Here is an 8,831-nt window from a genome sequence, read left to right as displayed (position 1 = left end):
GTATGTGCACACAGTCAATTCAATCTATAAATGATGACCAAGACATTTAGAAGACAACAGACTTGGACTTGCTAAGAAACAACTAAATTCACCTTTTACATTTTTTGGGGGGACAAACTGTCCCACCATTCAGTATTAAAAATTAATCAAAGTAACCAAATGTAGAAATAAAATTTAAAAAACGGACTAAACTGTTTAAATAATAAGCCACATTTTTAAAAACGGACTAAACTGTTTAAATAATAAGCCAAATTAAAACAAACAGGAAGTACTCCGTGTAGTTCAGGTGAAACTCCCATTAACTTGAGAAACATCGTTTATGAGAAACGCTCTTTCCTGTGTCACTAGTTTCTCTGGTTTCACTTTCTCCCCCATGCACCACAATAGTTTATATAAAAACACTGCGTGGCCATGGCAACCGTTTCAGCTCAACACAACTTGTTTAGTTATAGGGACAAGTGGACGGAGGGGCCAAATTACACGAATCATAAAAATAAAAAAACTCAAAACAATCCGTGACATCGCACTGGATTACTATGGGAAAAGTCATGTGTAGAGCTGTCACCTGAGCTTTCCTTAGGAATGTTGTCTGGAATAACACATTATGCAAAGTGTCAGTGTAAGACTACAATGGTACTCTCCTCAGCTGCAAACCAGTCAAGGAATGCACCAAACAGTGACGAGACTTAATGAGGGGGGAAACCCATTCAAGGATGTTATATCAACATCACAGGCCATCACAGGATATTAAGGCATGGGCAGATCACTATAGTACTCTAGTGGAACACAGTAAATCATACAAACATATCCTGCCAGGTTCCATGGTTGATCGACATTCATACTGACAAGATATCACAACAGGTAGCCTGGCGGTTAAGAGCGTTCGGCCAGTAACTGAAAAGGTCACTGGTTCGTATCCCGAGCCGGCAAGGTAGAAAAATCTGCCGATCTACTGTTGAGCAAAACAGTTAACCCACAACAACAACCTGTTCCCCGGGCGCCGTGGACGTGGATTAAGGCAGCCCCGCCGCTCCTCTCTGATTCAGAGGGGTTGGGTTAAAATGTGGAAGACACATTTCAGTTGAATGCATTCAATTGTGCAACTGACTAGGTATCCCCCTTTCCCTTTCTAATAGCACAATACATGCAAAGGCAGACCATACTTGGCATGGTCTTATCTCATAGAACCTCATCCATTAACTGGCACGATCTCTTTAATGCCATTATGCAGCAGTGTTCAGGCTTGTGTGACACAAATAATCTCTTTCACGGTGGTGGGAGTCCAAACGCAAATCACATTGCTTCATCATTCAAAGCATGTACAATTCGACCATGAAGAGTCATGGTCAGAGCAACATTATTCAGTCATTTCCCAGTAAAACATGTTGGCTTGGTTGCTTTGAGTTGCTGTCAAATACACTGAACAAAATTATAAAAGCATTGGTCCCATGTTTCATGAGCTGAAATAATAAACTTAATCTCTTTCAAATGTTGTGCACAAATTTGTTTACATCCCTGTTAGTGAGCATTTCTTCTTTGCCAAGATAATCCATCCACCTGACAGGTGTGGCATATCAAGAAGCTGATTAAACAGCATGATCATTATACAGGTGCACCTTGTGCTGGGGACAATAAAAGGCCACTAAAATGTGCAGTTTTGTCACCCAACACAATGCCACAGAGGTCTCAAGTTGAGGGAGCGTGCAATCGGCATGCTGACTGCAGGAATGTCCACCAGAGATGTTACCAGAGAATTTTATGTTAATTTCTCTACCATATGCTGCCTCCAATGTCGTTTTAGAGAATTTGGCAGTACGTCCAACCGGCCACACAACTGCAGACCACGTGTATGGCGTCGTGTGGGCGAGCGGTTTGCTGATGTCAATGTTGTGAACACTGCGCCCCATGTTGGCGTTATAGTATTGATAAGCTATTGACAACAAAACAACTGCATTTTATAACTGGCAATTTGAATGCACAGAGATATCCCGTCACGAGATCCTGAGGCCCATTGTTGTGCCATTCATCTCCTCATGTTTCAGCATGATAATGCACGGCCCCATGTCGCAAGGATCTGTACACACTTCCTGGACTGAAAATGTCCAGTTCTTCCACGGCCTGCATATTCACCAGACATGTCAACAGATGCATATGTGAAATCAATAGATTTAGGGCCTAATGAATGTATTTAAAATTGACTGATTTCCTTATATGAACTGTAACGCAGTAAAATCTTTGACATTGTTGCATGTTATGTTTATATTTTTGCTCAGTTTAAATGCAACAAATGTGAGAGTTGAGTGAGTAGGGTTACTAGGGGCTATTCCACTAGTGGTGAGTAGGGTTACTAGGGGCTATTCCACTTTTGGTGAGTAGGGTTACTAGGGGCTATTCCACTAGTGGTGAGTAGGGTTACCAGGGGCTATTCCACTAGTGGTTAGTAGGGGTACCGGGGGCTATTCCACTAGTGGTGAGTAGGGGTACCGGGGGCTATTCCACTAGTGGTGAGTAGGGGTACTGGGGGCTATTCCACTAGTGGTGAGTAGGGGTACTGGGGGCTATTCCACTAGTGGTGAGTAGGGGTACTAGGGGCTATTCTACTAGTGGTGAGTAGGGGTACTAGGGGCTATTCCACTAGTGGTGAGTAGGGGTACTAGGGGCTATTCCACTAGTGGTGAGTAGGGGTACTGGGGGCTATTCCACTAGTGGTGAGTAGGGGTACTAGGGGGGTATTCCACTAGTGGTGAGTAGGGTTACTAGGGGCTATTCCACTAGTGGTGAGTAGGGTTACTAGGGGCTATTCCACTAGTGGTGAGTAGGGTTACTAGGGGCTATTCCACTAGTGGTGAGGTGATTAGGGGTACTAAGGGCTATTCCACTAGTGGTGAGTAGGGTTACTAGAGGCTATTCCAGTAGTGGTGAGAAGGGGTACTAGGGGCTATTCCACTAGTGGTGAGGTGAGTAGGGGTTCTAAGGGCTATTCCACTAGTGGTGAGGTGAGTAGGGATACTAAGGGCTATTCCACTAGTGGTGAGTAGGGTTACTAGAGGCTATTCAAGTAGTGGTGAGTGGGGTTACTAGGGGCTATTCCACTAGTGGTGAGTGGGGTTACTAGGGGCTATTCCACTAGTGGTGAGGTGATTAGGGGTACTAAGGGCTATTCCACTAGTGGTGAGTAGGGTTACTAGAGGCTATTCCAGTAGTGGTGAGAAGGGGTACTAGGGGCTATTCCACTAGTGGTGAGGTGAGTAGGGGTTCTAAGGGCTATTCCACTAGTGGTGAGGTGAGTAGGGATACTAAGGGCTATTCCACTAGTGGTGAGTAGGGTTACTAGAGGCTATTCAAGTAGTGGTGAGTGGGGTTACTAGGGGCTATTCCACTAGTGGTGAGTGGGGTTACTAGGGGCTATTCCACTAGTGGTGAGTAGGGGTACTAGGGGCTATTCCACTAGTGGTGAGTAGGGGTACTAGGGGCTATTCCACTAGTGGTGAGGTGAGTAGGGGTACTAGAGGCTATTCCACTAGTGGTGAGTAGGGTTACTAGGGGCTATTCCACTAGTGGTGAGGTGAGTAGGGGTACTAAGGGCTATTCCACTAGTGGTGAGGTGAGTAGGGGTACTAAGGGCTATTCCACTAGTGGTGAGGTGAGTAGGGGTACTAAGGGCTATTCCACTAGTGGTGAGTAGGGTTACTAGAGGCTATTCAAGTAGTGGTGAGTAGGGGTACTAGGGGCTATTTCACTAGTGGTGAGGTGAGTAGGGGTACTAGAGGCTATTTCACTAGTGGTGAGGTGAGTAGGGGTACTAGAGGCTATTCCACTAGTAGTGAGGTGAGAGGGGTACTAGAGGCTATTCCACTAGTGGTGAGGTGAGTAGGGGTACTAGAGGCTATTCCACTAGTGGTGAGGTGAGTAGGGGTACTAGGGGCTATTCCACTAGTAGTGAGGTGAGAGGGGTACTAGAGGCTATTCCACTAGTGGTGAGGTGAGTAGGGGTACTAGAGGCTATTCCACTAGTGGTGAGGTGAGTAGGGGTACTAGGGGCTATTCCAGTAGTGGTGAGTAGGGGTAGCCAGGCTATGGTCCAGCAGAAGGCTCCAGAAACAACGTTCAATATGGACCCATAAAACTCAGCTGCCAACAACTTGATCAACATGTTCTAAAGATTTCCTGCATGATAATGAATTGAGAACAGATTGGTGGTGAGGTGAGTAGGGGTACTAAGGGCTATTCTAAAGATTTGCTGCATGATAATGAATTGAGAACAGATTGGTGGTGAGGTGAGTAGGGGTACTAGAGGCTGTTCTAAAGATTTGCTGCATGATAATGAATTGAGAACAGATTGGTGGTGAGGTGAGTAGGGGTACTAGAGGCTGTTCTAAAGATTTGCTGCATGATAATGAATTGAGAACAGATTGCGCACTTTGCCTCTTAGAATAATAGGGGCATCAAAATGTTGCCTAGGTAGGGTAGTTTAGTATAAAATGTCATTAGAAAATGGCTGTTAGTAATATCTTTTTTAAATAATTACTGCTTAATTAAAAAGGCCCAATCAGAGGTTGAATAAGCAGCCTACTCCCCACCACTTCCTGTAAAAATCAGATGGAGGGGGCTGGAGAAATGTAAATACTCAAATGCATAGACAGAGTTATGGATGCAAGGAGTGATCATCCATGATATCTAAATTATAGTTTCAATGCTTTGAGGTTATATAGTGTTTGTTTACTGTTGTAAAACAAGCTTACATGTTGGGTTCTGATGGGGTACAACAGTTTAAGTTCATGAGGCATAAAGTAATATTCTTCAATAGTCAATGGGTAGATATAATACATTTATAAGTCAAATTATATGTTGTAACTGCTAATGTAGCAACCCTCTAACAAGGCTGCCGGGAAGGTGCAGAAAAGGTTACAGAATTACTGGTTTGTAAATGAATACACTTGATAAATTAGTAGCCTGAACAGATTAATCTTTGCGCTGCATTGCCAATTGTAGCCTACATGCTAGACAGTAGAGACACTGTTGACACATTCAATGTTAATCAAAATTGGCCAAATAAAATCTCGTTAACAAAAGTCACGAGGACAGTGCAGAAAGTGTCGCATAGACCTAGCCCAGATTTGTATGCGTACGAGACGGCCAAATGTACACCCACTTTCTCGTTCAGATCACCTTTACCCTGTACAAGCACTCGTCATGACGCAAACATTCTATGCCACCGCGTTCATGATAGTCGATAGAGCACAGAATACATTTTTTGTTTTTATTATAGGATACACGCTCGAAATAAAATGAAAACCAAAAATGCAGTAGCCTAGGTGTTGCTTACCTCTACAAATACGAGGGTCAGTCCCTCGCTGTTGCGTCTCACTGCTGTATCAACTGGGTAACATAAACGAAAATAAAAACTCAAACCACAATCCAATCTTTGTAGTAGGCCTATCGTATGCAGGCTAAACTACACCGCAACCAATATTCCTCCAAATGTGAGTAAATACCCAAGGTCGCAGCGCTTCAGCCGGAGGACGTGGAAATTCTAATTGAATACATCTGATGAAGGCATACAAACATGGCAGTGATATATATGTGAGAAACGTCATCCACGCGCATGAAAGGAAAAACCCATAACGACGACAGCAGGAAGTGTCAGGTAGGTGCACTTAACCTGACGGCTAAGACTAGTTTTTCTGCCAGCAGCACAAAGGATAAACCCACTTGTATATGGTAATGACAAAACCTTCAAAATAAAAGCCTGTATTTCAAAACATTGCAATGTGGATAACTCATTCAAAAGATATATATTCAATGGCTACTTTTATTGTGCCAACAATAAAAGGCAATAAGTCATTTCTGAAAACAAATACAAAATATGGTTTTTAAAACATGAAAAACTTTTCTAGCTCTTAGCTAAGGTGGGGTGGGAAATACTAAGTAGGGTCTTTACTAACCAAGTATGGTTCGTTTTGGAGGGGGACTGGATCACAAGACCTGCTGCTGGCATTTCATTCTGCCCCCACATACTCTGTAATAGACTGTACATGGAATACATATCGGCTTGTAGAGAGAACAAAACATCTTAAACACTTGTTTTTATTGCTTCCAATGTGAAATAAAATGCTATTCCATACTAGTCTTCCATGCACTCTTGCCTTGCCCTGATGAAAGACCCAATTACCAATTGATTAGTTGTGAAGCCAACTGCTTTAAAGAAACAATGATGTACTGGCATACCTGTTTAACGACCTAATGGTGTTGTGATGGGGACCCATTGAAATCAGCCCAAGGCCAGCCTTGACATGGGCCAAAATGCATCAGGTCAATTGATTGGCCTGGCAAATAAAAACATTTTTAGCCAGTATCCTAGTAAAATCCTGTTGCTATAAGTTTATATCAACCCAATTATACATAACTTTCCAACGGTTTTCATAAACCCACCTTGGTCGCAATTAATCCAAAGGGCTGATTCATGGATCATATAGCCCATCTCTCCAAAATGTCATTTTGTGAGGAAATACAAGTGATTATTACTTGGCCTTTATCTTATTAAATCAAATCAAACTTTATTAGTCACATGTGCCGAATACAACAGGTGTAGTAGACCTTACAGTGAAATGCTTACTTTACAAGCCCTTAACCAACAATGCAGTTTTAAGAAAAATACAAAAAAAATAACAATGAAGAAATGAAAGTGACAATTAATTAAAGAGCAGCAGTAAAATAACAATAGCGAGGCTATATACAGGGGGTACCGGTACAGAGTCAATGTGGAGGCTATATACAGGGGGGATACCGGTACAGAGTCAATGTGGAGGCTATATACAGGGGGGATACCGGTACAGAGTCAATGTGGAGGCTATATACAGGGGGGATACCGGTACAGAGTCAATGTGCAGGGGGACACCGGTTAGTCGAGTTAATTGAGGTAATTTATACATGTGGGTAGAGTTGTTAAAGTAACTTATTCTTAGATAATATTAGAAGTTCTCATTGACTTACTCTCTCAAGTAGTATTATAAGAAGGGAATTGCGTGTGTATTGATTGATTTCAGGCCCATGGATAGTACCAAGTCATTATTTTTATTTGAGTTGGGTGTGTATTGATGTCAGGACCACGGATAGTACCAGGGCATTATTTTAGTTGAGTGTGTATTGATTTCAGGACCACGGATAGTACCAGGGCATTATTTGAGTTGGGTGTGTATTGATTTCAGGACCACGGATAGTACCAGGGCATTATTTGAGTTGGGTGTGTATTGATTTCAGGACCACGGATAGTACCAGGGCATTATTTTAGTTGAGTGTGTATTGATTTCAGGACCACGGATAGTACCAGGTCATTTAAAGCTACGTTGCTGGATATGTATGACACTGTCCCCATCCAAAACTAACTATATCTGGTTAGTAGAGACTGAGTATTTACCACGCCACTTTAGCTGAGACAGGTAGAAAAGTTCCCTCCCTACAAGCCAATAAGAATCCCATATACCGTGTATTGCATTCCAGTGAATGGAGGGGGTGGGGTAACGAGTCACCAGCATTCTATATTAAACCCATTGCCCAGCACAAGAGACCAATTTAAGTTGTGCAGACTCTATTGAGTAATTCCAATAACATGTATTAGTATTTTCTTTGTGTATTTCTTTCAATAAAGCCTACACAATAGCTTTCAACATACCAAACATCAAATTATTATTATATATTTTTTTTTTTTAAAGGTGGGAAAAACAGTAGTACTAAAGTGCTGAGAAAAAAAACAATATTCCCAAAGTGTATCCTGTTTTTGCAGGGGGACTCTTATTTTTAAGAAAATAAATATGCGATCACGCTGCCAGCATCCTGGTATCCTGGTTTCCTGCTGCTATGAGAACGGTGATGATACGGCTAGGTGCATTGCCTAATCAGCGTTTCGAATCCACATGAAGCCCCGCCTTCATGTAATGACAAACCAATCAGTAGGTTAACAGACCGGGTCTTATGCAAATAGCCTGTAGATGCGCAGGTGCATTCGGTCATTTCATCATCTTCGTTTCAGATAACGCGCCAGTGCCACAGAGATTGAGCCTTATCCGACAATTACTTTGTGTAGTCAAGTAGTTTGAAAATCTGTGGCTACTGCAATAACAGCATTAACATATACACTATGGCCATAAATGAGAAGCACATAATTCCACCATCAGTGTCATATAGCCAACATTCTATAATGTATAGCCAACATTCTATAATGTAATTTACAGACCATTCAAATACTATTTAGGGTATTTCAAAAAATTTAAATTTGAAGTAACTATTTTTTATTTGAAAATACAAGTATTTGAATATTGGAATCTATTTGGAAATAAACTTAGAACATCTTGGCATTCATTTGGAGAAAAAAAATATTACAAAAAATATTTAAATGATCCATGCATTTGAAACCAGGTCTGTTTGATCCTGGGGGTATTTGAGCCCAGGTCTGTTTGGTCCTGGGGGTCTTTGAGCCCAGGTCTGTTTGGTCCTGGGGGTCTTTGAGCCCAGGTCTGTTTGGTCCTGGGGGTCTTTGAGCCCAGGTCTGTTTGGTCCTGGGGGTCTTTGAGCCCAGGTCTGTTTGGTCCTGGGGGTCTTTGAGCCCAGGTCTGTTTGATCCTGGGGGTATTTGAGCCCAGGTCTGTTTGGTCCTGGGGGTATTTGAGCCCAGGTCTGTTTGGTCCTGGGGGTCTTTGAGCCCAGGTCTGTTTGATCCTGGGGGTATTTGAGCCCAGGTCTGTTTGGTCCTGGGGGTCTTTGAGCCCAGGTCTGTTTGGTCCTGGGGGTCTTTGAGCTCAGGTCTGTTTGGTCCTGGGGGTCTTTGAGCCCAG

At 42.6% G+C, this 8,831-nt stretch overlaps 1 protein-coding gene across 5 annotated transcripts in view; it reads right to left on the bottom strand.

The window, feature by feature from the left end:
* LOC129819054 (ras-specific guanine nucleotide-releasing factor RalGPS1-like) overlaps positions 1-5,692 on the bottom strand; it is a 273,360-nt gene extending 267,668 nt beyond the window's left edge. For 3 of the 5 annotated variants that reach the window (XM_055875572.1, XM_055875570.1, XM_055875574.1), the window contains exon 1: positions 5,327-5,691. The gene's annotated coding sequence lies outside the window, so the exon portion shown is untranslated. Of the gene's footprint in view, positions 1-5,326 lie in introns of all 5 variants that reach the window. The other 2 variants (XM_055875573.1, XM_055875575.1) reach the window with 1 other exon arrangement.
* Between the last annotated feature and the right edge of the window lie 3,139 nt (positions 5,693-8,831).

This window comes from Salvelinus fontinalis, chromosome 21, assembly GCF_029448725.1.
Source record: "Salvelinus fontinalis isolate EN_2023a chromosome 21, ASM2944872v1, whole genome shotgun sequence".
NCBI classification, from domain to species: Eukaryota; Metazoa; Chordata; class Actinopteri; order Salmoniformes; family Salmonidae; genus Salvelinus; species Salvelinus fontinalis.
This window is presented reverse-complemented; position numbering and strand designations above follow the sequence as displayed.